The following is a 14,748-nucleotide window of genomic DNA, read 5'->3' as shown; positions in this document are numbered from 1 at the left end:
TTTTCCGATTTCCAGTCTCATGTTCTAACCACTGCCTCCAATCATGCGTTCATTCAATTCAATCGTATTTATTGCGCGCTTACTGTGTGCAGAGCAGTGTACCAAGCACTTGGGAGAGTACAACAATAAACAGACACATTCCCTGTCCCCAACAAGTTTACAGCCCAGAGGTCGAGCTCTGCTTGTATCCACCCCAGGATTTAGAACAGCGCTTGGCACATAGTAAGCTCTTAACAAATACAACAATGACTATTATTATGCTTTCCGCGGGTTATTATTCTTTCCGCAGGTCGTGCTGCTCCTCTGAAACCCGGGATCCCGGAGGAGGCGAGTGGGGGTCCCCTTCCCCCGCCAGCCCTCTCAAAAGTACAGGCCTGGGGGACAGGAGGACCCGGGTTCTAACCCTGGCTCTGCCACTTGTCTGCTGTGTGACCTTGGACATGTCACTCCCCTTCTCTGTACCTCATTTCTACAAAATGGGGATGAAGACTGTGAGCCCCACTTAGGACAGGGACTGTGTCCAAACCCATTTGCTTGCCTTCAACCCAGTTCAGTCCCTGGCACATAGTAAGCGCTTAAAAAAATACCAGAATTATTATTAGCCTGTATCTACCCCAGCACTTAGAACGGTGCATGACACATAGTAAGCCGTTAACAAATACCATCATCATCATCATTATTATTACTACTAAAGCCTCGTTGCGGACAGGGAATGTGTCTTTCACGGGCGCTTAGTATAGTACAGCTCTACACGGAGTAAACTCTCATTAAACAGAAATGAACGAAAGAACCAAAAAACCCACTATTATCATTACTATTGATAAAGCCTCCGGACATTTGAAGGGTTAAAATCCTGGCATTTTAGAGGAACTTGAAAGTGGCAGAGGCCTCGCCTGGTGTGGTGGTGATGGTGGTTTCTTTCATTTTCTGGGTTGGGGGGCTTTCTATTATGCCACTGTGGGCCAGGACCACCCCACCACCACCAGGACCCCCCAAGAGTCCCCAGGACCCCCCAACAGCCGCCAGGATCCCCCACCCACCTTGGCTCTTGCTCCCTGAAACCCTCAGGCTCTCCACCTCCCCGTTGCCTGGTGACTAATGCCCGGGGCCATCTGTTCCCGGGACGTGTGGAGAGGAAGAGGAAAGAGGGAGGGGGCCAGCCGTCTGTCTACACCCTCCAATCCCACGCCTCCATTTCCCCCAAGTCGCCTTCACCCACCTGCCAACAAAACACCCCCTTCTTGCTTCTGCTCTCTCCCCGCTCTTCAAAGCCTCACTGAAGGCCCGTCTCCTCCAAGAGGGCTTCCCTGACTAAGCCCCACTTTCCTCTTCTCCCACTCCCTCCTGCGTTGCTGGGACTTGCTCCCTTTATTCATCCCCACTCCCAGCCCCGTGGCACTTACGTCCGTATCTGTCATTTTATTTATTTACATTAATGTCTATCTCCCTCCTCTAGACGGTCAGCTCACTGGGGGCAGGGCATGTGTCTGTTTATCGTTGTATTGTCCTCTCCCAAGCACTCAGTAGAGTGCTCTGCACACAGTAAGCGCTCCTGACTGGCTGACTGGGCTGGTCGGTGTGGTCCCCTGCCTGGTCTCCCCTGGTCAGGGCCTCAGGTTGTAGCAGCCCCCTGCCCACCCCTCTCCCGCCCTTCCTGCCTCTCTCCACTTCCGTCCCCTCTTCAGTCCCGGATCATCTTTCTACAGAAACGCTCAGGACGTGTCACCCCCCTCTTCAAAAATCTCCAGTGGTTGCCCATTCATCTCTGTATCAGACAAAAACTCCTCACCATCGGCTTCAAAGCCGTCCATCCCTCGCCCCCTCCTACCTCGCCTCCCTTCTCTCCTTCTCCCTCCCAGCCCTCACACTCAGCTCCTCTGCCGCCGCTCATCTTCTCACTGGGCCTCCATCTCCCCCGTCTCCCCGTTGCCGTCCTGCCTCTATCCCGGAATGCCCTCCCTCTTCTATTCCCACAGACGATGCCTCTCCCCGCTTCAAAGCCTTAATAATAATGTTGGTATTTGTTAAGCGCTTACTATGTGCCGAGCACTGTTCTAAGCGCTGGGGTAGACATAGGGGAATCAGGTTGTCCCACGTGGGGCTCACAGTCTTAATCCCCATTTTACAGATGAGGAAACTGAGGCCCAGAGAAGTCAAGTGACTCGCCCACACTCACACAGCTGACAAGTGGTAGAGCGGGGATTCGAACCCATGACCTCTGACTCCAAAGCCCGGGCTCTTTCCACTGAGCCATGCTGCTTCTCGAAGGCTTATTGAAGGCCCACTTCCTCCAAGAGGCCTTCCCTGACTAAGCCCCACTTTTCCTCATCTCCCACTCCCTTGTGCGTCACCCCGACTCGCTCCCTTTGCTCTCCCCGCCCCACAGCATTTATGTCCCCTCTCTAAACTGCCAGCTCGTTGTGGGCAGGGATCGTCACTGTTTATTGCTGTATTGTACTTTCCCAAGCGCTTAGTACAGTGCTCTGCACACAGTAAGCGCTTACTAAATATGATTGAATGAATAAATGGCTCACCTCCTCCCTGAGCGCCTCCCCCCCGTCCCCCACACTCCTCCTCCTCCCTCCGCCTCCTCATGCCAACAACATTGACCTCATTTCTGGAGGCTGGGCAGGACAGAGGCCTGGAGATAAAGAAGGGGATGGAGGTGTTCTATTTGTCCTCTCCCAAGCGCTTAGTACAGTGCTTTGCACCCAGCAAACAATAAATAAGACTGAATGAATGGGAGGGGGCTGTAAGGGTCTCCTGGGTCCCAAATGCCTCTATTCCCCACTGCACAGGAGTTATCTTTTTAGGGCTTGGGCAGTCGGGGGACCTGGGTTCTTATCCCGGCTCTGCTACTTGTCTGCTGTGTGACCTTGGGCAAGTTGTTTCACTTCTCTGGGCCTCAGTGACCTCATCTGGAAAATGGGGATTGAGACGGTGAGCCCCACGTGGGACAGGGACAGCGTCCAACCCGATTTGCTTGAATCCACCCCGGAGTTTAGAAGAGTGCCTGGCACATAGTAAGAGCTTAACAAATACCACAGTTATTATCATTATTAGTTGTCTTCTTAGGCATGAGGAGCAGCAGGCTAGCCTAGTGGAAAAGCACGGGCCTAGGAGTCAGGACTTGGGTTCTAATCTCGGCTCTGCCACTTGCCTGCTCTGTGACCTTGGGCCAAGTTACTTCACTTTCCTCTGTGCCTCTGTTCCCTTATCTGTAAAATGGAGATTAAGACTGTGAGCCCTGCGTGGGACAGGGACTGCATCCAACCCGATTAGCTTTTATCTATTCCAGGGCTTAGAACAGTGCTTAACACATAGTAAGCGCCTAAAAATACCATCATTATTATTGCTATTAGTTCAGGCCATGGAAGCCCCTCCCTCCCAGCCAACCCCCTCTGGTCTACCGTGACCTCTAACCTGGGGAGTGGGGGGAGGCAGGCCTTAAGTCTCCCCCCCAGGGTCCTCCCCTGGCACCCAGCCTAGCCCCGGGGGCGGGTCGAGGGTCTGCCCAGTTAGCCAGACCCCTTCTATAGCCCCCATGAAGAATTTGCATTGTGGCACCTTTCAATGGATTCAATAGTTGGATGAGGCAGAAAGACAAAAAGGGGAGAAACTGAGGCCCGGGTTTCATTGCTTACTTGTTTTGATGTCTGTCTCCCCCCCTTCTAGACTGCGAGCCTGTCACGGGCAGGGATTGTCTCTATTTGTTGCCCAATTGTACTTTCCAAGTGCTTAGTACAGTGCTCCGCACACAGTAAGCGCTCAACAAATATGACTGACTGACTGAATGAATGAGTGAATTGCAAATTCGCAGGGAAACAGACCCCAGACCAGAGTTTGCCCTCCCAAATGCCCTGACCTCTAATCTTTGAGTCCCTGCCGGGGTTGGAGGGGGAAGTGCAGGCCTCGAACTCACCACCCCACCCCTTCCCTCCTCCTTGCACCCCCCGAAAACACACACACACACACACACACACACACGCATATGCAGGCTGTGACCTTGGCTTCCTCAGCCCTGGACGTCACATGAAGCTGCATGTGACCCCTTCCCGCCCCCCTAATTCAGCCTTCCTGCCCAGGGTCGTCCCCTTGACCCCCTTCCCTTGGCGAGCCCCCACCCACCCTATCATCTCCCCCGCTCCCACCTAGTTCTGGGAGTGGGGGGGGAATATTTGGGGTAGGGGTCCTCTGGCCCCCTTCCCCTCCCCGCCCCCCAGCACTTGGGGGCCTCTGGGGTCTGTGGGGGTGGGGTTGGGGGGAGCCCCCGGGAGCGGCCAGGCCAAGGCCTTGGGAAGTGGAGGAGATGGAAGAGGAGGAGAGAGGAGGAGGAGAGAGGAGGAGGAGGAGGGGGCCCGGAGCAGAACTGCTTCCAAACACTCTGGATGGAAGGGGGGCGGGGGGGCTGGGGGGAGACTCGGACCCCAGGGGACATTTTTCTCTCTCTCTCTCACACTGACACACACACACACACACACACACTTTCTCTCTCTCACCAGGGAAGGATTCACAACCACTCCACAAACACACACACAGAGACACACACTCGGACACCAGGGAAGGAGTCACACCCACATCACAAGCACACACACTGACACCAGAGGACGATTCTCTCTCTCTCTCTCTCTCTCTCACACACACACACACACACACACAGGGGAACGATTCACACTCACATCACAAACACACACACGCACACACCCCCTCGGACACCAGGGAAGGATTCACCCGCACCAGGAGCACACACACACATACTCGGACCCCAGGGAAGGATTCGCACACATCACAAACACACACGCACACCCTCGGACACCAGGAAAGGATTCACACCCACCACAAACACACACATACACACAGACACAAGGACACCAGGGAACGATTCACACACTCACCACAAACACACAGACACAGACACAAAGGGGACGATAGATACACACACACACACACACACACACACACACACACACACACACACACACTGGGGGCCAGCGGAAGCCCGGCTTTGAAGTCCCGGCTTTGAAGTCCGGCAGGTGGGGTCAGCAGGGCAGTGTCCAGCCCAGGATGGAGCGGGGGAGGACGAAGGACAGGGAGGACAAGGGCTCAGGAGTCCAGGCCTCGGTGGCCCAGAGAAGGACCAGAAGGGCAGGAGTCCGGGGGGTGGGGGGTTATCGGGGCCCCCGGTCGGGGCTGGGGTCGTGCACCTGCATCCTGAGAAAGAGCCCGGGCTTAGGAGCCTGAGGTCGTGGGTTCAAATCCCGGCTCTGCCGCACATCTGCTGTGTGACTATGGGTAAGCCATTTAGCTTCTCTGGGCCTCAGTGACCTCATCTGTAAAATGGGGATGAAGACCGTGAGCCCCACGTGGGACAACCTGATGACCTTGTGTCTACCCCCGTGTTTAGAACAGTGCTTGGCCCAGAGTAAGCGCTTAAGAAATACCATCATTATTATTATTATTCTGATCACCACATTAATCCAAGCATTTATCCTACCCCATCTGACCTTCTGACTGCCGGGCCCGGGCTCTTACCACTAGGCCACACTGCTTCTCCAGCACTTCATGCTATTTCTTCCAGAGCTGGGCCGGAGAAGGGGAGCAAGCCTCTCCCTGACCCTCCCCCCACGCCCCCTCAAACAGGGGAGCCCCTAGAATGATCCCCTATCCCCAACCCCCTCCCATGGAGCGTGGCTCAGTGGAAAGAGCTGGGGCTTGGGAGTCAGAGGTCATGGGTTCGAGTCCCAACTCTGCCCCTTGTCAGCTGTGTGACTGTGGGCGAGTCACTTCACTTCTCTGTGCCTCAGTTCCTTCATCTGTAAAAGGGGGACTAAAACTGTTAGCCTCACGTGGGACAACCTGATCACCCTGTATCTACCCCAGCGCTTAGAGAAGTGCTCGGCACATAGTAAGCGCTTAACAAATACCAACATTATTATTATTATCTCCCCGCCGAGCTCCCGGATAAACTAACTGGGCACTGCAGTCCTCTCCCCTCCTGGGAATCTGTAACACCAACGACTGTGGGTAGGGTTCGTCTCTTTAATGTTGAATTGCACTTTCCAAGCGCTTAGTACAGCGGTCTGCACACAGCAAGCGCTCAACAAATACGATTGAATGAACGAATGAATAAACAACCACTTGGGAAAGCCCAGGTTCAAAGGGATTCTGAGTCAATCGATGGTATTTATCGAGTGCTTACTGTGTGCAGAGCACTGTACCTAAGCAATTAGGCGTAGTGGGTGGAGCATGGGCCTGGGAGTCAGAAGGTCATGGGTTCTAATCCTGCCTCTCTTGTCTGCTGTGTGACCTTGGGCAAGTCACATGACTTCCTCTGTGCCTCAGTGACCTTATCTGTAAAATAGGGATTGCGACTGTGTGCCCCACGTGGGACAGGGACTGGGTCCAATCCGACTTGCTTGTATCTAATAATAATAATAATGTTGGTTTTTGTTAAGCGCTTACTATGTGCAGAGCACTGTTCTAAGTGCTGGGGTAGACACAGGGGAATCAGGTTGTCCCACATGGGGCTCACAGTTTTAATCCCCATTTTACAGATGAGGGAACTGAGGCACAGAGAAGTTAAGTGACTCGCCCACAGTCACACAGCTGACAAGTGGCAGAGCTGGGATTCGAACTCATGAGCCCTGACTCCAAAGCCCGTGCTCTTTCCACTGCGCCACGCTGCTTATCTACCCCACAGCGCTTAGTACAGTGCCTGGCACACAGTAACTGCTTCAACAAATACCATTATTATTAATTAGTGGACATAGTCCCTTCCCACAAGGAACTTGCACTAATAACAATAATAATAATGATGGTATTTGTTAATCGCTTACTATGTGCCAACTACTGGGATGGAATCAAGGTTAGCAGGTTGTCCCAAGTGCTTTAATCAATCAGTAAAATTTACCGAGCTCTTACTATGTGCAAAGCACTGTACTCAGCACTTGGGAGAGTCCAACACAACAGAATTAGCAGACTCGTTGCTTGCCTATAATAAGTTCAAAGCCTAGAGAACTTAGCTCAGTGCCTAATAATAATGATGGTGGTATTTGTTAAGTGCTTACTAAGTATCAGGCACTGTACTAAGCACTGTGGGAGATACGAGGTAATTGGGTTGGACACAGTCCCTGACCCACATGAAGCTCACAGCCTTCAACCCCATTTTCCAGATGAGGGAACTGAGGACCAGAGAAGTAAAGTGACTTGCTCGAGGTCACACAGCAGACAAGTGGCAGAGCTGGAATTAGAACCCACAACCTTCTGAATCCCAGGCCTCTGCCTCCCAGTGGGAACTTCAACTGCGTGGCTTAGCGGAAGGAGCGCGGGTTCGGGAGTCAGAGGACGTGGGTTCTAATCCCAGCTCTGCCACTTAGCTTTGTGACTTCGGGCAAGTCACTTCACCTTTCTGTGCCTCAGTGACCTATCTGTAAAAGGGGGATGAAGACTGTGAGCCCCACGTGGGACACCCTGATTACCTTGTATCGATCCCAGCCCGTAGAACAGTGCTTTAGTGCTCAACAAATGCCATCATTATTATTATTATTTCCCAGGGGTTGGGGGGAGGGGGCAGCCCAGGTCGGGAGCGCCCCGAGGCATGGGCAGAGCCAGGATGGGAGAACTAAACTCCCTCCCCCTTCCTCCCTTTGTCCTTTCCCAACTTCCTTCCCCTCCCCAAAGTCCTCAGGGGGGAGAGAATTCATTCGTTCAATCAATGGTATCTATTGAGCGCTTATTGCGTGGAGAGCACTCTACTAAGCGCTCGGGAGAGGACACTAGAACCTTTCCGGGCCCCAGGAGCCATGACCTACTTTCCCTCTTCACAAACAGCCATCCCTCCCCCGGACATTCCCGTCCCTGACCCTCAGGGACGGGGCACAAACAAGAACATCAAAGCAGGCCACACAGGGCCGCCCCCATCTCATCCCTCCTCCTGCTCTTCCCACCCAGTTCCCAGGAATGGGAAAACCGGCAAGGGAGGGGGGGTCAAAGTGCTCACACAAAGGAGCCAGGGAGCCCACCCCCTCCCCAATTATTATTTGGATGCACTCTGCACTTTGCTCCAACGCTCGGGTACTTGCAAAACTTGCAACACCTTAATTCCCATTTCTTAATCCCTCGCTCACCCACCTCTTCGCTTTCCTTCTCATCGGTAGTTTATTTGGGGGTGACTCGTTTCTTGACCCCTCACCTACCTATTCACTTTCTTCCTTAACAGGAATCTATTTTAAGGCCACCTGCCCCCAAACCATCACCGTCGGTGGTATTTATTGAGTGCTTACTATGTGCAGAGCATTGCACATTGGGATGTGCAGAGCATCCCGAGCATTATAAGCGTCTGGGAGAGTACAGTATCCCCGAGTTGGTTGACACCTTCCCCGCACAAGACGAGCCGACAGTCTATATGGGGAGATACATTCATATAAATAGAAGCAGCCTGGCCTAGTGGATAAAGCACGAGCTCGGAAGTCAGAAGGTCACGGGTTCTAATTCCAGCTCGGCTACGGGTCTGCTGGGTGACCTTGGGCTAGTCACTTCACTTCTCTGTGCCCCAGTTCCCTCATCTGTAAAATGGGGATGAAGACTGTGAGCCCCACGGCGGGGGGCGGACGGGGACTGTGTCCAACCCGATTTGCCTGTAGCCACCCCACTGCTCAGTACAGGCCCTGGAACAGAGTAAGCGCTTAATACCATTATTTACTATAAATAATTGTTGAGCGCTTACTGGGTGCAGAGCACTGTACTAAGCACTTGGGAGAGAACACTACATCAGGGCCGGCAAATATTCTAAAATGTAAAATTGTACATTTCAAGTGCTTAGTACGGTGCTCTGCACATAGTAAGCACTCAATAAATACTGTTGAATGAATAAAACCCTTGAGTGCTCTCCACAAGTAATAATAATAATGGCATTGGTTAAGTGTTTACTATGTTCTAAGCACTGGGGGAGATATAAGGTAAGCAGGTTGTCCCGCTAACCGGTTGATAATCCACCCCCAGGCTGCAGGGAGGGGACAAACCCCCGCCCCCCACCTGGGGTATCTCCAGCGTGTGTGGTCTCCGGATTTGGCCTGTCTTCCCCCCGAGCCCCCTCCTCTTTCACATGCGGCCCCTGAGTGAATTTACTGGGAGTCAGCAGGATCTGGGTTCTAATCCCAACTCCCCCACTTGTCTTCCGGGTGACCTTGGACAAGTCACATCACTTCTCTGTGCCTTAGTTCCCTCATCTGTAAAACGGGGCTGAAGAGTATGAGCCCCATGTGGGACAGGGACTGTGTGCCCGTGGTTGGGTGGGGATTGTGGCTATTTGTTGCCGAATTGTACTTTCCAAGCGCTTAGTACAGTGCTCTGCACACAGTAAGCGCTCAATAAATATGATTGAATGAATGAATGAGCTTGTATCTGCCCCGGTGCTTAGAACAGTGCTTGACCCATAGTAAGCGCTTAATGAATGCCATCATTATTATTAATTATTATTATCATCCGACCTTGTAGGCAGAGACCGTGTCTACCAACCCTGTTGTACTGTACTCTCCAAGGGCTTAGTACAGTGCTCTGCACATACACAGCACTCAGTAAATGCCATTGATGGATTGATTTGAGGATTGAGGTGGAGGGGATTGGGAGAAGGATCCAGATAGGGCTTCCTCCTGGAAAGGGAAGAGTGACCAGGAAGGAAGAAGGACGGGGGGGAGGGGTGTAAGAAGGAAAAGGGGAGAAGGGGAGAGGAGAAAGGAGGGAGGAGTAAGGAGAGGAAGTAGGAAGGAGTAAGAAGTAGGGTGTCCTCTTGGAAAGAACCTGGGAGTCAAAGGACCTGGGTTCTAATCTCCCTGTCACTTGCCTCCTCTGTGACCTTGAGCAAGTCACTTGACTCCCCTATGCCTCAGTTCCCTCATCTGCAAAAATGGGATTCAATATCTACAATAAAAACCACGGTATTTAAGGACTTACTATGTGCCAGACACTGTACTAAGCGCCAGGGTGGATACAAGCAAATCGGAACACCTGGTCTCCCTCCTACTTAATAATAATGTTGGTATTTGTTAGCGCTTACTAGGTGCCGAGGACTGTTCTAAGCGCTGGGGTAGATACAGGGTCATCGGGTTGTCCCACGTGAGGCTCACAGTTAATCCCCATTTTACAGATGAGGTAACTGAGGCACAGAGAAGTGAAGTGACTTGCCCTAAGTCACCCAGCTGACAAGTGGCAGAGCCGGGATTCGAATCCATGACCTTCTACTCCAAAGCCCGGGCTCTTTCCACTGAGCCACGCTGCTTAGACTGTAAGCCCTTTGTGGGACCTGATTATCTTGTATGTACCCCAGTATGTAGAACAGTGCTTGGCGCATAGTAAGCGTTTAACGCCACAATTATTATTATTATTATTATATTACTAAGGAGACGGGGAGGGGAAAGCAGGGAAGCAACGTGGCTTAGTGGAGAGAGTCCGGGCTTGGGAGTCGGAAGGTCGTGGGTCCTAATCCCGCCTCCGCCACTTGTCAGCTGTGTGACCTTGGGGAAGTCACTAGACTTCTCTGCTTCAGTTACCTCATCTGAAAAATGGGGATGAAGACTGTGAGCCCCACGTGGGAAACCCCATTACCTTGTATCTCCCCCAGCGCTTAGAGCGGTGCTTGGCACATAGTAAGCGCTTCACAAATACCAACATTATTATTAATAAAAAGGAGGAGGGGACGAAGGGGGAGGGAAGGAGTTAAAAGCAACTGAGGGGAAGACCCCCCCCCCCCCGGAGGAAGGAGAATCAAACTTGCTGCCCCCCTCCCCACTGTAGACAGAGCCAAAGATGGGGGAGGGGGGTCTCAGCCCTCTGCAGTCCCCCTCCCCTTTCCCCCTCCCACTGCGGACCCAAAATGGGGTGGAGGCCAAAGGGGAGGATAGTGGGGGCTTTGTGCCAGCTCCTCCCCCCAACCCACCCCCCCAGGATGCCTGGTTGCTGGGAAGGTTCTTGGAGCACAGATAGGCACATTGCCATGGTAACCCGGACCCTAGGGCTGAGCCTGTGTCCCCGGGTGCCCAGGAGGGCTGGCAGGGGAGGGGGAAGGTGGGTGCTCTCTGTCTCTGGCCCAGGGCCAAGCCACAGCCCTCCCCCGCCCCATCCCTCCTTCAGTCTCCCAAACTGAGCATGATAATGATGGCATTTGTTAAGCGTTTACTATGTGCCAAGCGCTGGGGTAGATACAAGGTCATCGGGTTGTCCCACATGGGGCTCAAAGTCTCCATCCCCATTTTACAGATGAGGTTAACTGAAGCCCAGGGAAGTTAAGTCACTTGCCCAAGGTCACACAGTAGACAGGTGCAGGAGCCGGGATCAGAACCCATGACCTCTGACTCCCGAGCCCGGGCTCTCGCCACTAGGCCATACTGCTTCTCTGGACGAACCCGAATGGCATCTTACTCAGTCCCCTGTCCCCCCCCAGCCCCCTCCCCTAAATCCTACAGCCCCCTGCTCCCCTGTGACTGGGTCGGGAGAGGGATAAAAATAATTACGGTATCTGTTAAGCGCTTACTATGTGCCAGGCACTCTTCTAAGCGCTGGGGGAGATCCAAGCCAATCGGGTCGGACGCAGTCCCTGTCCCACACGGGGCTCACAGTCTTCATCCCATTTTCCAGATGAGGAAACCGAGGCCCAGAGAAGTGACCGTGGCCACTGGGCCACGCCGCTTCGAGGGACAAGGAGGGGCAGGTGACACTGCCCGGCTGGTGCCCGGAGCTGCGCATCGCTCCCGGCTCTGCCCCCGACCAGCCTGGCTCCCTGGCAGCGGGATGCCTCCTCACCTCCGCCAAACTCACTCTCTTCCCCTCTTCACATCCCTACTTAGAGCTCACCTCCTCCGAGAGGCCTTCCCACACTGAGCTTCCCCTTTTCCCTCTGCTCCCTCTCGGCTCCCCCTTCCCCTCCCCTCAGCTAAACCCCTTTTTCCCCCTTTCCCTCTGCTCCTCCCCCTCTCCCTTCCCCTCCCCTCAGCACTCTGCTCTTCCGTACAGATTTTGATGACCCCCTTTATTCGGTTAATGAGGTGTCCATCCCCTTGAATCTATTTATCGCGATGAAGTTGTTTTTGTCCGTCCGTCTCCCCCGATTCGACTGTAAGCCCGTCAATGGGTAGGGATGGTCTCTATCTGATGCCGAATTGTCCATTCCAAGCGCTTAGTTCAGTGTTCTGCACACAGTAAACGCTCAATAAATACTATTGATTGAATGAATGAATGAATGAATGAATGAATGAATAGCCCCGTGGGGCACTGCCCGGTTCTCTCTTCAGATGGAGGGTGAGGCTCCCGGCGGGGGCTGGGGCGAGATGTGAGCAAAGTGCAAGGAGAAGGGGAGGACAAAGTCCCCTACCCAAGAGGAATTCAAGCTCCCCCCGCCACCACCAACTTTATCCCTCCCCCCCACGAGATGATGGGAGGGTGGGGCAGGGAGAGGAGAGCAATGCTGGGGGGTGGGTGTGAGGGGGCCTCACCCCCTTGGGTCCAAGGCAGCAAAAGGGGGCCGGAGTTACCCCAAAACAGATTTAAGCTGTTCCTCTCGAGGCTCGGCCCGCCTCCTCTCCCACCCCCAGATCCCCCCTAGAGCCAGGATGGCCCCCCAACCCTGACACTTCCTCTTCCCTCCCGACCCCCACTCTGGATTATCTGCAACCGACCCATTTTGCTTGTATCCACCTCAGTGTTTAGTACAGTGCCTGGCACATAGCAAGTGCTTAAACACTCCCCCCACACAATTATTATTATTATCCCCACCTTGTACCACCAGAAAAGAATACCTCGATCTACTCCCCCCCAACCCCCCAACTCTTACCCCAGGGCGCTCCCCATATAGACCCTGAGAAATAGGGGAGGGGGATGCGGAGGTCCCAGCTCCAACTCATTTTAGAGTGGGGGTGTGTGGCTTCTCCCTATGTCACAGATTCATTCATTCATCCAATAGTATTTATCGAGCGCTTACTACGTGCAGAGCACTGGACTAAGCGCTTGGAATGGACAATTCGGCAACAGATAGAGGCAATGTCTGCCCAGTGACGGGCTCACGGTCTAATCGGGGGAGATGGGGAAACTGAGGCCTGAGGGGTTCATTCATTCATTCATTCAATAGCATTTATTGAGCGCTTACTATGTGCAGAGCACTGTACTAAGCGCTTGGAATGAACAAGTCGGCAACAGATAGAGACGGTCCCTGCCGTTTGACGGGCTTACGGTCTAATCGGGGGAGACGGACGGACGAGAACAATGGCAATAATCTGGGGTGAATCTGGGGGTTCGCCCAGAGCCCCCAGGCAATGCAGGGTCTCTTCATTCATTCAAGCCCATTTACTGAGCGCTTACTGTGTGCAAAGCACCTTACTAAGCGCTTGGGAAAGTACAATTCAGCAATAAAGAGTGACATTCCCTGCCCACAACGAGTTTACAGTCTGAGGAAGGGGAGACAGACGTGAATAGAATAAAATGAGAGATGAGGATCTAAGCGGTGTGGGGCTGGGAGGGGGGGATGAAGAAAAGGAGCGAGTCAGGGGGGCGTGGAAGGGAGTGGGAGATGAGGAAAAGGGGGGGCTTAGTCAGGGAAGGCCTCTTGGAGGAGGTGGGCCTTCAGGAAGGCTTTGAATGGGGGGAGAGGAATTGTCTGCGGGAGAAGCAGTGTGGCTCAGTGGAAAGAGCATGGGCTTGGGAGTCAGAGATCATGGGTTCGAATCCCGGCTCTGCCGCTTGTCAGCTGGGTGACTGTGGGCGAGTCACTTCACTTCTCTGGGGCTCAGTGACCTCACCTGTCAAATGGGGATGAAGACTGCGAGCCCCACTTGGGCCAAGCTGATTTCCCTCTATCTCCCCCAGCGCTTACAACAGTGCTCTGCACAGAGTGAGCGCTTAACAAATACCAACATTATTATTATTATTTGAGGAGGGAGGGCGTTCCAGGCCAGAGGCAGGACAGAGACTGGGTGACGGGCACCCCTCAAAAGCAAAAGCACCCCCCCCCAGTCCTCCAGCCCCCCGGACCCACCTCCGGCTCCTGCTCCGTCTCCAGCGATATGGGAGAGAGGCAACTGGCTCCTGGCTGAGGCTGGGCGGGCAGGGGGGCGGGGGGATCGGAGGGGGAGGGGCGCTGGGGGTGGGGGCAAACCAGGGGGAGGGGCGGGGGGGGGGAACACCCAAAGGGTGGGGGGGCGGGGCGGAGATCGGGCCTTCCAAGTGGAGACCGGAGCCCGGAACCACACAATGGGACAGGGAAGGAAAGCCGGGGGTGGGGGGTGGGATGGAAGGGGGAGTATATTGCCGATATTTGCACGTATTTATTATTCTATTCATTCATTCATTCATTCAGTAGTATTTATTGGGCGCTTACTATGCGCAGAGCACTGTACTAAGCGCTTGGAATGGACAAATCGGCAACAGAGACAGTCCCTGCCCTTTGATGGGCTTACAGTCTAATGATGTGTGTATATATATCTATAATTCTATGTATCTATTTTGATGGCATTGAGGCCTGTCTGCTTGTTTCGCTGGCTGCCTCCCCCCTTCTAGACTGTGAGCCCCCGGTGGGGGAGGGAAGGTCTCTGTGGCCGAATTGGACTTTCCGAGCGCTCAGTCCAGCGCTCTGCACCCAATCAGCGCTCCATAAAGACGATCGATCGATCGATCGATCGATCGATGGAAAGGGGAGGCCTCCGGGGTCTGTCCCAGGGACGGCTGCCCGTTCCCACCCCCAATTCCCCATCCTTGGCTCCGGGC

General features: G+C 53.7%; 1 protein-coding gene across 1 annotated transcript in view; it reads right to left on the bottom strand.

The window, feature by feature from the left end:
* Nucleotides 1-14,082, bottom strand: part of SLC25A22 (solute carrier family 25 member 22) — a 34,624-nt gene extending 20,542 nt beyond the window's left edge. The window contains exon 1 of the mRNA XM_029059420.2: nt 14,021-14,082. The gene's annotated coding sequence lies outside the window, so the exon portion shown is untranslated. The remainder of the gene's footprint in view (nt 1-14,020) is intronic.
* Nucleotides 14,083-14,748: the final 666 nt, after the last annotated feature.

This window comes from Ornithorhynchus anatinus, chromosome 3 (genome assembly GCF_004115215.2).
Source record: "Ornithorhynchus anatinus isolate Pmale09 chromosome 3, mOrnAna1.pri.v4, whole genome shotgun sequence".
NCBI classification, from domain to species: domain Eukaryota; kingdom Metazoa; phylum Chordata; class Mammalia; order Monotremata; family Ornithorhynchidae; genus Ornithorhynchus; species Ornithorhynchus anatinus.
The sequence above is the reverse complement of the archived record's forward strand: the minus strand, read 5'-3'. Positions and strand labels throughout refer to the sequence as shown.